Here is a 17,030-nt window from a genome sequence, read left to right as displayed (position 1 = left end):
AATACATTAATTTATGGGATTACACTTTTGTAATAGCATGCACGTCTCACACAGTGTTTCACTTTCATCTATGTAGGCTATTAAAGATTGCAAGCGATTATTTATAAAACATTCATTTTTATAATATTGTCTCAGCACCATTAAAGAACCAGAGGATAAACGTTAAATATGCTTTTCATCGTTTTAAGTTTAAGTTCTGAGGGCAAGCTTTTTGCAATGGATGTTACGATGAGGCAGATTCCCTCCCTTGAGTCCTGATTTGAAGTCCCTGGCCACATTTTACAAACATAATACTCATTCCTGACATGTTTGTTACTGCTTTAAAGTTCAAAAGGGCTGCTGAAGAAAAACTTTTTTGCTTTACCTCTAAAAATAAGTCTTGATAGCACACATGAATACATAAACCATTCATTTTTACTGTGACAACTATTGCTTCCCATTACCTTCCTCTAACAGTTATGGCTTGTTGCATCTAAAAAAGGCTATTGTTGAACATATCAGTAAAAATGGGCAAATACGTAATGAGAGAGCCTAAATATCCAAGGTGCTTATTGAAGCGGTAGGACAGTTTCTCAATAATACCTTCTGCTCTCCATTTTGAGCAAAGGGGGCGTTGGCAACAGCGGAACATCTGTTTCCAGGTAAATCACAGTCAAATCCAAATCTCTCTCATTTGAGAATGTGTGCTCTTTTGCTTTTTTGTTTTTGAAAAGAAACACATTTGTCTGACATTACCAATGTGGAAACTATCACAGTCATTTCAGCATCACATACCTTGTAGCAATGCGAACACCTGTTTGGTCTGGTCTTGAAGGCTTCTTCTTTCAGAGTGAACGGATGAGCCAGAAATGCCACAAATCCACTGGTAACCATGCTTTGTTCTTAAAGAACAAGGATAAAACTGCTCTTTGGAACAAAAATAATGACAAATGATTGAAGTGGGTGAAGTTTGTAAAAGTTATTGCTGTATAAAAGAGCACCACAAAAAAATGTAAATGCATGATCTGCAGTCTGTAAAAGGAGAATCATTAATTAAGGTAGCATAAATATTAAACAACTGACAGGAACATAAAACGAACCAAGATTAGTATGCTTTTCAATATGAAAAATACTCACTGCAGTCCCACAGGGTATCCCTACAAAGGTCTGAGGCAATCTGAACTTGAGGTGTTTTCTTTGGCTCATTATCTTCAACAAACTCTGTGATATCGCTGATATAATTCATACAGGGACAGCTACCAGTAACTGTGGTGCTGGCAGATGAATTCTAAATAAATAAAAAATAAAAAAAAAACAGAATTTACTAAATTAATTTGCAAGAGAGTGATGCTTCTTATGAATCACATTATTTGGTTTGTTAGAAAAAAAAATGCATATACAAGTTTTTTTTTTTTTTTTTAATGTCAATTAGAGCAATGATTATGCTGAAAAATATCCATGAAATACAGCAACAGTATAAACATAACAGTATCCAATAAGAAAAAATGAAAGCGAGACATACACAGAAATACTCAGATAGACCCCCTCCCCATCAGCAGAATTTGATATTCTCAATATCTTATGCAAAATATTGTAAATGTGGAACAGGAGAAGGCATTGGAAAAAGGAAGGTGAAGTTCAATTAGGAGCTGCTGTTTCAACCCCTGGTGCTACTGTTAATTTTCCTTATATATCTAATGTTTTCTTCTACCATATAACTGGTTAGTATTGTAGTAAATGTACAGTAATGCTTAATATTCATGTGAAAGGTAATGTTTTATATACCTGTATTTCTTTTCTTGACAAGGCCCTGCCCATCGTTTAATCAGTGCCGTTTAGTTTACCGTAGGTAGTTTACGTGATTACAAAAAAAGGTAAATGTGGCAACCTTACAAACAAGCATGCATGCACAGCTGCATACAAATGTAAATCCTACAGTGAAAGTGAATAGTAACCCAATATCGATGTTTTGACAGCCTGCCCAGTCGACATTTTACACAAAAGCCACCTCTGATGGCAATTGCTATTGTACATTTGTACACAAGTGTATTTAGATTTTTTTTTATCTTAGGGCATTGTCACACCTAGTTCGTTTGACCCTTTAATGCAGATTGAAGTGTGTTTCAGTTCACTTGGAGTGATATGTGAAACCTCTGAGAAACACAATCGTACCAGGATGCGCATCAAACCAAGTGAGTCGTGATCACTTGAAATGGTGGTCTCAGTTCGGCTGGAAGTGGACTCGGTACATTTGCAACTTTGCTCTGTTTAAACTTTTGTGAAACCCAAATGTATTCTAGTTCGCTTGGAAACCAACTGCTCCAAACAGCGAAGCAAATCATGGAAGTGACTTACTTCAGCAAGCACCAAAGAAAGTGTCTACACAACACAGGGCTTGTCCCCTCACCCCCCCGGACTTAGTTCCGTAAGGTTTGCAGTCTGTGTGCCCTGAATATTTGGGACATTCTGCTACAAAACCTAAACATTTTCTGAATGTATAAAATTGCAATAACACTACCAAACAAGGGGAAATGTCCAGTGACAAGCTTTATTTTATGGAAATTCAAAATAGGATATAAAAAACAAACATATACCATTTTATGTACTATGTTTTGCTTTGCTGTCAGCTGCATTAAACCAAATACTAATTACACTAATTATACCATGAATTTCACTGCAATCCAAAGATAGCTTAAGTACCATTAACAAAGTCATAGCGGGAGCATAAAACATAACATTTTTGTATTTGTTTCCTCCAGGTGCAGTAGAAGTGACAAAAAGCATTTTTGTCCACACCAATCCATTCCCAGCGATGCATGCTCCTGGAACACCACCAGCTCTAAGGCTGGCAGTTCTACCATGTTATGATTTCTGGTTAACTTTCAGGTTCTGGTATGGTAGACTGAAGCGCTCTCTACTTATTTGAAAAGTCGAAACAGTAACAATGTGAGGTTCCGCAAGCCTGCCCTGGAGGCACCACCACCCTCCTAGTTTAGTTTATATGTCTGTAATCTTATAAACTTTGCATTTTGGCCTTGCAAGGCTGAAATAGTCAATCACATTTCTTGGCAGCCATGATAGAGATGAAAAGCTGGCTAAACCAGACCAATGTCTGTGCCATTGCATCAAATGAGGACATGTTTAACATAGAGTCCCGACTTTAAAGGCAATGTTTAAGCGCTTGAATCCCTCTTGGGTATACAGAGATATAAATAAACAAAAGACCAGATTACCAAATACATACAAAGAAGTGATTATGAGTTTAAAGTTAAAATATTAAATTCTGTCTTAGGGGCCGGAGTAACCTTTTCTGCTGATTCTCATTGTCACCATGGCACTGTTATCTAAGGCAATTGTGACTACCGGATTTCTTTAATTTGACTAGGCATGTTTGTTAAATCAGGCTAAGTTTGAGGCGGTAGTGAATATTGCAAAGTCGAAGTCTAAAATGATGACAAAACACAGATACATATGTATATTCAATGATGATATTTTAGTTGTGCAAGCATTTAGTTCAAAATGGAAGATTCTGAAATGGTTCACAAAAATGTAGGGTGCTTATAGTTTTCATGATGTGCTTTTGTCATCTACCAATTCACATCGAAGATTTGATAAATTCATTGTTTGGTTTCATTCTTCAGTAGATTTATGACTCAGGGCATGTGAATCTAAATCTCAAAACAATTGTTACTGTGTTGAATCAAACGTTTTAGTAATAGATATAGCACAGAAGACAGCATTGGTGTGTTTGTTGTAAACACTACAGGGTGTTCAGTAACACTTTAACACATACAAATGTAAAGGAAATACCCCACCCCTGTAAATAAAAGGAATTAACCTGAAAACAGCCTTGATAGATCAGAAAGAGAATTAAACAGCTTACATTTGGTTTATCTGCGACGTGCATCTTCAAAAACTGAAGGTAGCCAACTGGAGCAAATACATCTGCAGAATGGATAACAGCCTCTGATGAATCTCTAAAACGTGCAACCCATAAACGAGAAAGAATCAGAGTAAACAGAATGAGAGACAATACAGTTTGTTTTACATATTACCAACTGCATAGGAAAGTGCTCACCGGCATACACAACTATGGGTACTACATCAAACTACCCATTTTTTGTGTTGAAACCTTTTTTTTGTTAGTTTTTGTACACAAATATAGTGTGGCAATAAAGACACATCCAGGAAAGGTAGGGTTAGATCATCACCCAATACTACAGCCTATTTCAGTAATATTTATTTACTGGTGCAGAGAAATCTCTCACTCCCTATGTCATTATGCAGTAAAGGCAAACAAGCCTCGTAAAGACTTCTATTTTCTGTGTAAGTACTGAAATGTACAGCACTAGTGTGCAGGATGTTGGCAAAAGTCTCTACTTTCCAATATTTTAAGGTTAGCCCAGAATATTCTGCCATGTTATGGCCAAATTGTCCCACATGTTCTGCTATATTGCCTCATCTGGTTTCTAAGTTGTACACTGCAGAGCACACTAGAACATCGTAATGGCAATAGATGATACCAGATGCAACATTACATTCACAATTCTATGACCTCTAAATAGTTAACTGCTTTAGGTGGCCAGCTTAAATACCAGAATATCTTGACTAATTATTATTCTGCAGCATATCAAATACATTTTATATTTAAAAAAAATGGATTTATACAGAGTATTTATCATATTGGCAATTACAAAAGCTATTTGAAAAGTAAAACTGTTGTCAAACATTTGTTTAAAGCCTACAGGAGTCCTTGCTAAGATGATCTATGCCTATGGATATGTGTGCAATTTCCTTAGAAGAATGTTCACAACAATGTGAAAGTTTGACAGCAATACTTACATTACAATTTTCTTCTTAAATAAAGGACAATCTAAGGTAAATGTTTCATACTCCCCACCTTCACCACAGACATGTACTCCATACTGTGTCTAGAGCTAAATGAAAAAGCAATGATTCAAGTCTTAATTATTATTTTATTTGTTTTAGTACATGTTGGCAGCACTGCATTTATGCACATAACAGGTATGGTACAGACAACCACAGTGAAGCCCCACAAAAACTCACTACTGCTAACAATGATACAGATAACTGTCTACTCAGAATGTATCTGACACAAAAGAGGTGTAAGCTGATCAGGGATGACCAACAAGGTCTGGAATCAAATGGGAGAAAAACAAGTCAAATGCTTAATATCCCAGCATTGTGTTAAAAAAAAAAAAAACAACATGCATCCAGTTTATTATTTAAATTAAACATTCCTGGTCACCCACAATATGCATCATTAAAGTGATAACACAACAATCCCATACATTTCCACATTATGCCCATCTAACCACTACATAGATCACGCGTGTGAATGTTTGAAGAAAATCTATCTTTCAGCAAACACGTATTTTCATTTTAAAACATGATACAGTATCTGGTACTACACTAGCTAAAGAAATGTCTGTTAGCAGGGCTTGCGTTCAGATTATCTTTCCCGAAGGTAACAAACTAGCAGCTTCCTCTATGACTGTCTTCAGCCAGTAAGGCGCTTGACCCAATCTCTGCTCAAGTGAAATTACCTAGGAAGTGCATGTATAAGAAATATCCTCAATGAACGGCTGGCAAACTAGTGGTTTTACCTAGTGGAATAAGAAAACTGCAAATCACTTTGATGATGCAGCCCATTGGGAATGACAAATGGTTGTTATTTAATGTCTAAATTAAAGCATAATACCCACCTGCTTAAGATACACTTCCATTTGATCCAGTGTTTTTCCTAAATGTTTGTCAGGATCAAGACCTGCCCAAAAATGATAATGTTTGAGACAAAATGCATAAAAAAATCAGTGTTTATTAAATTCTGTCAAATCAAATATTACTGCCTCTTATATTTACTTAAGATCTGTTTATGTGACTGTTTAAACTGTGTACACAAATCTATTTTCTTAAGGTGAACAGTTTTCAATTCACATGACAAGTGACTCCTGATTTGTTTCTCAATGAATATAAACCGAGATCGTGTATATTTATTTTCCCCCTTAAACTGTAGAGGGAAATGAGTCAGAGCCTGTAGATGTTTATGGTAACCAAAATGAAAGCATGACATTTCACTTCAGAAAGACTGAGGTCTGAATATACAGTATACTTACACTTCAGCCAAAACACAACAACAGTTTTAAATCAGCGGTACTCACCTGTGGTTTTTTCAATCCTTTCTATTTTGCAGCCACGTTTAATTGAATCTAGATCGGAACAAGGACTATGATTGGAATGGACTGAAATGGTAACAAGTAAGTACCACTGCTGTGCCTCACAACTCATATACTGCACTGATAGAACCCACAACTTTGTGTGTGTTATTGCTTACATAACAGGCAAATGAATGTATCAGCTTTGTGAAGCAATATTATTTGGTAGCTATATAATAATCACGATGACACTTCACCACCTTAAATACTAAAACATTCAGTCCTTTTAAACACGTTTAACCAACACCATACCTTGCTCAATCATATTCACACTACCTAAATGCATGACCATAGACATTTGTGTCGTAATTGAAACGAATGGCAATCATGTGGTTTCAGCACACACTGATCTGCAATATTCAGGTTGTGTGAATAAGGTATACACCAGGGCTGCCATGATTAATATTGAAAATCGATTTTTCTATCGATTCCATTCCTCAGTATATACAGCGATGTAAATACTGGACAATCGATTCAATAATTACATTTTTTAACGCGCACAGTTAATCACATTATTTAAGTTTATCAACAAAAGTGCACCAAACACCCAGCCTTGCTAGTTACAGTAGAATTGTTGTTGTGTTTTTTTTCTCCTGACGACACACAGGCGTAATTACCCCTTGCATTCAATTATTGTGACACGCTTTTACTGAACTGAATGATATTAAAATAATCATGTCAGGGGGAGTTTGAATGGAGCAAAAAGTATACGGGTGGTACAATCTTTGATATTTATTTCAACGATTATATTCTGTGTACCCAATTATTTAATTGCAATTTTGAGTCTTAACTTACAGCCCTAGTATACATATTTTCTAATATATACAAAAAGATTCAAATGAGCAATCCACTCATAATATTAAAAAAATAAAAATAAAAAACTCTCGACAACAGCTTCAATATATGGCGAAAACTGTATTTATATATATAGAGAGAGTAGACTGCACAAGCTACATTATTCAGTATTTGTAACATGAAACCTTTTTTTTTTGCAGGCTCTGCTTTGCTTTTCTAAAATCTAGACTGTCACAGTGGCACCAGAGTTCATTAAAACACAGCTGACCTCTTAACTTCACATTAAGTTAATACAGTTCAGTTCAGACAATGGCTTTACACAGTCTTAGCAAACATTTTAAAGCATCAGCTATGTTCTCTGCAGGACATAATATGATTAACATGATATGTAGAAAGAGTTAATTTTACTGTCTTTAAGGCAATAAAGAAAATTATTAAAATATGTGAAAAGCTTACAGCTATTGTAACATTGACATTCTTAAACTATTAGTTCTATGCTCATATTCCTTCACGCTAATATACATTTGCATGATCTTCACATCAAGCTCCTTTTCAACCTGTTTTACAACCTGCCCTTACCTCATTATGCCACATTAAGCCAAAATAATCTGCCTGAAAGAGCCATTTGTCTAGTTTAAAGGACAGTTTTGTGCACTTTTGAGATTTCGGTCTTTGAAACAAAAAGAATCACTTGCCTTTAAAAGGATTCTATCATGTATTATCCTATAAAAAGACAATTAAATGCAGTGAACTTTCAGGCCACCAGATAAGTTGTAAAGAAAAAGGTTGTGTCTTTCAAACGCTGCATACTAATTACATCTCTTAAGACTCAAAAATACTACAAAGGGCTATCCAAGGCATTCTTGCTAAACAATTTAAGGCTTGACATTCCTAGATTTGTATTTAGCAGTTTTTGCAATCACAACTTTGAACACTATTAAAAATGGCCATTGAGGTATTTGACAAGGGCACACAGGAAACCATTTTACTCAGCATCTTGGGGTGCTGGGGAACAACTGATTTCACCAGTTGATGGTCAGGAACTGCCATATTGAATGTGATAATAGAGACTGATTATTTCTTAAATGCTTGTCAATGACTGTTTGGTTATCTCTTCCTGGATAGCAGTGGCTGGTTGAACCACAGTAGCTTGCACACCTTTTGAAACAGTGGACAAGGGAATAATTAAAGTGGTGCTCACAGACACCCTATAATAATATCATTATTTTTCACCTCTGTAGAATGGGAATACATGTAACAACATTGGAGGCATCACTGTCCTTGGTCCCTGTCCCTGAGGCTGGTGAAGTACTAAGCAGCTGAAACTGATCTCTAGAGCAGAGTGGCAAGATATCCCCCAGACTTGTACAAAAAATTTTAATAAAGATATGCCGATATGGTTCTATTGTCATCTTTTCTTTTTAACTTACATATAATAACTATTTCGTCATTAAAAAGTAATTAATTGTTTAAGTAAATAGAAACAGTATGTTCAGAAAGCCAATTAATGATTGATGATGAATCTCTGACTCCTCAGGGTCTCAATAATTATGCGCACCACTGTAGGCATGTTGTTTGATAACAATTGACTGACATCTTTAATCCTTGTTACTAAAAACAGGAAGGAAAGCTGATTTAGCCTTATGCATGAAAATCTGACTTTCATTTAAGATGTTTAACAACTTTGAAAATAATATGAGCCACTGTAAAGCAAATTAGTTTATATTCACTCCAAACTGTGTGATTCCTTGTTAAAAGATTACGACTGTGCTATCATACAGTGTATTAGAAGGACAATGGAGGGTGATGCAGCATGAAAAGCCTAAAAAGGTTTAAGTTTGTGCTGAACTGACCAGAAGCCTTATCTAAAATCCCTACTATTCATGGTGTAAAAAGTGATTAGTTCAGTGTTCAACCTAAAATGTAATCTTTTTCCATTGCATACAAATTTGTGTAATTATAATCTGATAAGATCTATACATCACAATACCACAAGGATTATGATCAGCGTATAAAAATAGCTATCAAAAAATTCTAACAGGATTTATTATTGTAATAAGAATAAATCTTTATATTACACCACTTTTAATAAAATTTTAAAAATGAAAGCTTAAATATTTAAAGATGCAAGCTTATATATACATTTTACTAAATGTCGTGAATGACCTAACAAAAGACAGAATGTTGGTGAGAGTCAAGAACAATTAAATTGAAGAACGTTCATATAGAATGCCTGAATACAATAATGAATTGTAAAAAACAATAGACCAGATCTGTGAGATTTGGAATTCAAGTATTTGCTGCTGACATTTGCTATGTTGAAAGGTATAGGGAATTACAGACAGCAACATGAAACATTTCCCTTTATGAAGACAGCTAATAGTCAGTCTTCCAATATAATAACATATAGCTTATGTTCATTTTTATCAATTGTATACAAATATTATGTTCACAACGTTCACAAAAGCAACCTTTGACCATGTCCCACTACACTCACTTTAAACATTTTTTATTTTTTCCCCCCAATTTGAGATGTCCTATCTGAATGTCACCTCACTATTGCAACCCATTTACCAACTCAGAGGATCCACTAAACTAAGCATTTATTAATGTATCATAAAATCCACATAATTGTTTATACAATTACAATGTTAATAATTTGATGTAGTAGTGACTATCCCATAAAAAAATATTCAAATTAATTTGGAAAAAACGTGCTGTTGAGTTATACAATATATACCATAAAACTTTATATTTTTATATAAATATAATATTTGCCATTCACTAACATCTGCAAATACTTCAGATGCAATCATAAAAAAGCTGCCCGCACTCAACCTTATAGAAACGACATAAGAAATGACAACTTTCCAGCAACATAATTAAAGGTTGTGTCAGTGGGTAATACCAGTTTGCATTGTAATAATAATAAAAACAGTAAAATCCACTAAAGACAGCCCTGTAAATACCGGAGCACAAGCATGTATTCAGGTAGGCTTGCAGCACAATAAAAAAACAAACATGGTTTTAAAATTAATAAAAGCAATAAGTATCATCTTTATTAACATATATTATATTTATTGTTCACCCTCAAAACGTGTCCACTGGTAAGCATGGACAACCGATGAAAAATTAACCTGCAACGAATCTTCATTGCAAAACAACCGATTGAAATACTGTTAATATAAGTGAAAAATAAACTCATACTTTTGGCCCTAAAAATGCTTCAAACGGTTTAAAGATTAACAATAAAATCAACACAAATTCAGTTTTCTTATCAATCATCCTGAGCCTCAGGGTCTCTTCATCGCTGTTGAAAAACAAATTGGTAAGCTTGTTGTACAGCCATGTGTGTGTATTGACTGGAATATTCAGTATGGCGCGTATTATATTATTATTCATAACCCGGTGTTTAAGAGAGATCCGGCGTCTATTTACCATATTTCCCAGCAGCCCCAGCGCTTATTGAAGACCCAGGGAGTATTGGAGAATGGCAATTATTTGAAGATTTACAGTACAGTATTATCAAACATCTTTTTAAATTAAGTAAACATGAAAATGTTTTGTCACAATCTGTTTGTCAAAGTATGAAAAGTAACCATTTTTTTAAAACTTTAGGCAAAAACAATTGCATGCATGTCTCTATTATTCAAACAAGAACACTATATAACATAATATAACATAATATAATAGAATATAATATAGAATTACTCCTAATTCTCCTAAAACTCAAATTACAAACATGCTTCCAGCCTGAACATCTGTGCAGTACACATAAACCACAACACATCAAAAGTATTAAAATATGTTATTTTAAATGCATTCTTTATCGTTTACCTTAAAGTTCCTTTTAATATCCACCTACAGGCTGACCTCTGCTCTCAACTTCTCTGCTACCTGATACGTTCTACAACAAGCTTCATTGCTTAAACCTGTTTTTAATAAAAGCTGCAATTATTTGAGCGTTGCCTAATAGCCCATGAGCACTCAGAATATTAAATTTGCTCACCTCTAATTACACCAGCCAGGGGCAGGTGAGAAACTGAGCCTGATAACATCTCCCTTTTTACCTGTAGCCAAAAACCCTTTTTTTTTTTTTTTTTTTTTTTACCTAATTATTATCTTCAGATATGTGGGGTATTTGCTTTTAAAGTGATTATTCAATAAATGTGTCTTTGTATGTGACCAAAAGCTTGGTGTCACTTTTACCCACCATTTAGAAAACAGCATATATATATTTGCTAAAGGGACTATCCAGGTCACCTTCAACTTGTAATAGTCTCCATGCAGATAAAGGGAATTGAAGCTGTTGGGTTGGCGAGGACCTCGTTATTGCCCTTTGAATTTTGGAGCATATAATATATATATATATATATATATATATATATATATATATATATATATATATATATATATATCTGATATATATATATATATATATATATATATAATATAATGGCTCAGCAAATTAACTAAACGAGGTTCTCCTACATACCATGCTGAAGTGTAACTATAGTGTAACTACATGTACAGGTAGCTAAAGGACAGACTTAGCACATCGAATAAGTGGTGCTGCATCCAAATTTGTGATGTAAAGAAAACTACCCTGCAGCAAAAAATAATCTTTAGTTAGTACAATAAATTATGTAGTATTTTTGGTGCCTCTGCTTCTGCAGCTAACTGGCAACCATTCATTCTACGTGACTAACTGTGAAATGGCCTTAATCTGACTGGGAAATACGATCACATTTGTACAATGAAGGGGCTCATTGTGCAAAAGACAATCACTTAACCTTCCAACAAAACCTTCCCATTGTTAGGGACAGAGGCATCCAACCCCACTGACATTTAGTCAAACCTGCAGTGATATGAATACAACAGAACTGTGCATTGCTCTTTAGCACTGCTTCAGTAAAATAACTGCAATCTCTCCTAAATATCACAACAACTAGGAGCTGGTTACAATACAATCAACTTTTTTTTTCTTTTTAAGATGTTTAAATGTCCTAAATGACGTGCACTAGATTGTAATCTTTGCTGCACGCCTCATGTATTTAAAGGAATGCAAGAGACAAAAATGCATCGTTCCTCCTTTTTACACAACACAATAAGAGGTATGAGATTATTGACAGGTTTCATTAATGTGGTATAAATGTAATTATCTGCGGTCATTTTCTAACGGCTTGATTCTCGCTTATCTCTTCCTATTGTTCTCTACTCAACTGCCTTAGCCTCTGGCAGAAGTCTTAACAGTTTTACAAAACAGTGATTGATGATTTGTGCTTTCTTCTCTCTGCACTTTGACAGCTGCTCATTTGCAGACTGTACATTAACAAAAGGGCTGAGATTATGTCACTGTAAATGGGCTGCTCTCATGCATCCTGGATACCTACCAAAAGCTGCAACTTTGATGATCATAGTTTGGATGTTAGACGATATCATTTCTCGGAGCAAATCCTTCTGATTTCGACGCCAAAGGTAAGCTAAAGGCTGAAGATTAAGTCGCTTGCACCTGTGAAAAATAATATAAGCAGGGCTTCAAATTGGACATCACCCAGAAGGTTTAAGTACAATTTTTTGTAAAACAGAAAACTTCCCTTTATTATTATTATTTATTTATTTATTTATTTAATAGATTGATATATAGATGTATTGTTTATGTGCTCTGCTTATTGCAAATTACTTAAATAATAAAATGATAACCACAGATAAATCCATCAGGTTTACCATACAGTAGTTTTTTGGCATGGTATACCCAAGTTAGACTTATCATAAAGAACATAGCGTTAAACTTTCTTCTCACACAGTGGTGGTTTGCAATTGAAAAGATCAGAAAGGTCTCACTGATACAAGTGGTTAGCAAATCAGGCATTCTTTACAAATGTGAATATGGTACTTCATATGCATTTAAATGTCAAAGATTTGAAAAAGTGAAGTAACACACAAATATATAGCATACATGTTTAATGTGTTTTTTTTTTTTTTTTTATCATAACACCAGTTTTATACCTTTGTGAGCAACTGATCCTGAAGTACTGTCTTTGGATGAAGCAAATCCCTCCAACATACTTCTACTCTACATTGAAAAATTGAAAATACAATGTCAACCGGTATTCTGCTTACACATTTTCTACTCTGATCCTCTGGTAATCTGAAAGAATGGCCCCCACAGAGGCTCATTCAACTTCTTCCTTCTCCTGAAATAAACAGAAACAGAAACAACATGAGTAATATTTAGAAAATGCCACTTATCCACGAAGAAGTTTACACAGTTCACAGAGAGCTAGTGAGACTGTCTGATGAAACAATTAAAACATTTAACATGCACTTTGCCAGCTGTTACTCTCACCACAGTGGTGTTATTATAAACTGTGATTGTAAGCCCTTAAGTGGCTGTGTGTAACTCAACTAAATTAGATTTAAAACCATTACCATAAATGATCAATGACTAAACATGCAGTGTCACTGAAATACAATGAAGATTACAAACAAATGAAATGTCTGGATAGAGCTACATGGGATGTATTACAGAAGGGTTGTTCTATTTCAGATCGTCCTCTCATCCATGATCACAAGTTTGCCCCCCAACACCTATATTGTCAAAACGGTGAAACTGCCTTGCAAGTGGGATATGCATATTTTGTATGCTGTAATAAGCGTCTATGTCTAGGACAGCCTATTTACACAACAGTCCCTGTACAGGCACCAGCACTGAGATCCACTCAATAATACAAGCAGTCAACTGATGTCCAGTCAGTGAAGATGCAAAAAAAAAAAAAAAATATTATCATTCATAAAAATCACCATTATGTAGTGGAAACGCTTTCATCAAAATATGTTTTTTTTCCAAACTCAAAATCCAGATGGCTTGAAACTTGTGTGCATATATGTATTTATCACCTTTCAGGACTTCAAAGTCCTTAACAACTGGTGTATAACTGAATAAATGAGCAACCACTGAACTGTTTATCAAAATAAAACATGGAAGCAAGATTAATGTATCATATGCGATTTGTAAAATATGCTGCAAAGAAAGGAGATGTACTGGAAATGCAACCAATTAAGAAGATGCCAAGACATTAATGCAGACTGCAAATATGCTACTCGAACAGAAACACCAGTGTGCCATTAGAAAGTGTCCAGTAAAGCAGGTGATACAGTAAGCTTATACAGTATATTAAAAAAAATGTCTGAATACCAAACACGTTTAGATGAACCATAAGTGAAGAATGCCTGTCTTATAATTTAAAAGGCCTTATGTGATGTCCCTAAAGATAACACTGAACAATGTAAACAAACCAGACCATCAACAGGGTCTTGATAAAAGAGAGTACACAGAAGCTAAACATTTTTTTTTTTTTGTAATTAATGTGATCGTTCACTGGAGCTGTAAACGGTATATGTTTTACTCCTTTCTTGGTAACATTGAAAGTTTTTTTTTTTTTTTTTCTGGTAAATGTTTTCATTTTAAGGGTGTATAACACTTGGTTTAGATTTAGAATGAGCATATTGAATCCTTCTTGTCAAATGTAAACAATTATTTGCATTTATGTGTCCTGTTCATAATATGTTTACTAATAATGAAAGTTAATAATGGTAACATTGCGTTATTTGATTGATAAGAACTGTAATGCTAATCTCATTACTGGCTTATACTGATGTATAAAATGGAAATGTTTCAAATGGGCATATATTAAAGTATTATTAAGCTAGCTGAAATATTTCATCAAATGACATTTTATTGGGACTTACTACATTACTACTTAAAAAAAAAGCTAATAAAATGTACATAACAAAGACAAACAATATTTGACATTTTCTTAATTGTATGGTGATACGTATCATATCACAACCCACGTATCGAGCGAGGTTTGTATCCTATTGTTGTGAACCCAAAGACACACACCTCTGTGTAGCTAAGGCTCTTTAATATTTTACTTTTCACTCATAATTATTGCAAATATCATAAAAGGCAAGCAACTTACTTTTATTGCTTTTTCTTTTAATTATTTTTTATTTTAAATGTGATCAAACAAGTACCTAACACCACCGTTTCCAGAAATGAAAAACAAAGAGGTGCAAATCTCTTGAGACTAACTAACCCTCAGTGTATTGCATATCTAGTTTAATAAGGGGTTGTGACAGAAATACAATGATTCTTGGTTGTAAATCTCCCTCCTGACCTGTGAGGGTGCTAAGCAGCGAGAACAGAGTTCCTTAGACGGGCTGGCCTGACAGTTCATTCCCAGGATTCAAGGGAAGTCGGCCAGCCAAGAAGGGGGTGAGACTCAGTTGCAATAATGACATGAAACAACATGGCAGCCGCAGATTGGAGAGGTGGTTGCACTCGTTTACCAAGGGGTCATATGTGACAGCATAAAAAGGGGATGGAGAATCGTAATCTGTTCCTTCGCATTTGGTTTGTAATTAAAAACTGAGAAGGATTGTGACAGACTCCGTTCAGCAGAGAAAGCAGTATCGTGAGTGTTTTTCGTTTGTTTGTCTGTGTGTAATCGTCTTGTTTGTTACACCACACTAGACGGCTAACAAGATTCCGGAGCTTTCACTGAGGGCCAGCACTAAAGCGAGAACAGCACTGCATGACTGTCACAAATAACCTCTATCATTAACCACGAGCACTACTGCACTCATCCAGGACTGGTGACAGCGTATGTACAATTGTGGGGTGGATACGTGTTGGGTTATTGTTATTGTTTGGGTCTGTAGACCCATTATTGTTTATTATTTTTGTTGTTGGTCACCAGACCTGGATATAAAAAAAATAAACAGCACTTTTCCCCAAACTGGATAAAACCTCTCTGTCTGTTAATTACCGTGCTGCATCACTCCTGCACCTGCATCCACTCAGCCAGTTTGTCATAGGGGTCAGTAATTCTTACTTTGAAATGAAGAATTGTGCATAATTCATTGCATTTCACAAACAATACGATCAAAGAAACATTAGGTGTAACAGTGAAATTTGCCTTCTAAAGCGAAAATTATTTCTACTATAGTAAATGCAGTTTGTTTTATAAAAAAAGAAAAAAAAAAAAAAAGATTTCTTTAAAGACACTGTTCTCAGCAATATTTGCTAAATACCCTGTGTGTTTGTGATAGGGAAATTGTATCCAGGTACTTTTCAGACTGTTTAATGCCTTTCTGAGTCCACAGACAGTTTATATGTGTATAGCCACTTACCCATATACTATCTCCTGGAATGTATTTGACATGTTTTCCATGTACTTAACTCAGGATAAAACCAATTTGGATGCTTTTGGTCAGATAACAGACAGCACGTCAATAAAAAGCTGCATTAACACAGTTGACTCATCAAGTTATTCCAATTAATTAAAATTACCTTTATTTTTTACAAAATCTTAGCCTTGGGCTTCATTTACCTGGGGTGCATTTTGAAGTAAACCTGTTATAACTGACTTTGCAATAAATTATTCCGAACACATAACCATATTTTATCTTTTAACTGAGAATTGCATTGGTAACGCTGCTTTTTTCATTATTACTATTACTATGTTTGTTCTTGCCACCGTTTTTCATACAGTATTTGACTGGTTTCACTAATATGATCAAAGCACTGATAAACATCTAAGTTTCCATCAAAATTTGTAGTAAGGATTATACTAGTTTCGTACGTATTTGTATTTCATTTTTTCCAAATGTATAAAATCAATTATAAATTTTTAAATATTTTAAAAGGACTTTGATTGTAATGATACATATACTTGCTATATTATATATATATATATATATATATATATATATATATATATATTATATATGTCCAAAAAAAAATGTCAAGTTGCCCATAATTGACCTATGGACTATGATTTGTATATAATATATACTATACTCAATATATATATATATATATCAGGGTTAATGGTACTTTTTTCCAGAACATTTGGTTGTCCATGTCAAGTTTTTCCCATGGACTTGTACTTTTTCCAGACTTCCATTTGTTTTTCCCAGACTTGTGTTTTAGTTAGTTTTTTGATAGTTATC

At 34.5% G+C, this 17,030-nt stretch overlaps 1 pseudogene; it reads right to left on the bottom strand.

Annotated features, from left to right (window-relative positions):
• Positions 1 to 16,212, bottom strand: part of LOC121329674 — a 48,833-nt pseudogene extending 32,621 nt beyond the window's left edge.
• Positions 16,213 to 17,030: the final 818 nt, after the last annotated feature.

The sequence above is a fragment of the Polyodon spathula genome, chromosome 17, assembly GCF_017654505.1.
Source record: "Polyodon spathula isolate WHYD16114869_AA chromosome 17, ASM1765450v1, whole genome shotgun sequence".
NCBI classification, from domain to species: domain Eukaryota; kingdom Metazoa; phylum Chordata; class Actinopteri; order Acipenseriformes; family Polyodontidae; genus Polyodon; species Polyodon spathula.
Note: the sequence above shows the minus strand (reverse complement) of the source record. Positions and strands in the feature narration are given on the sequence as shown.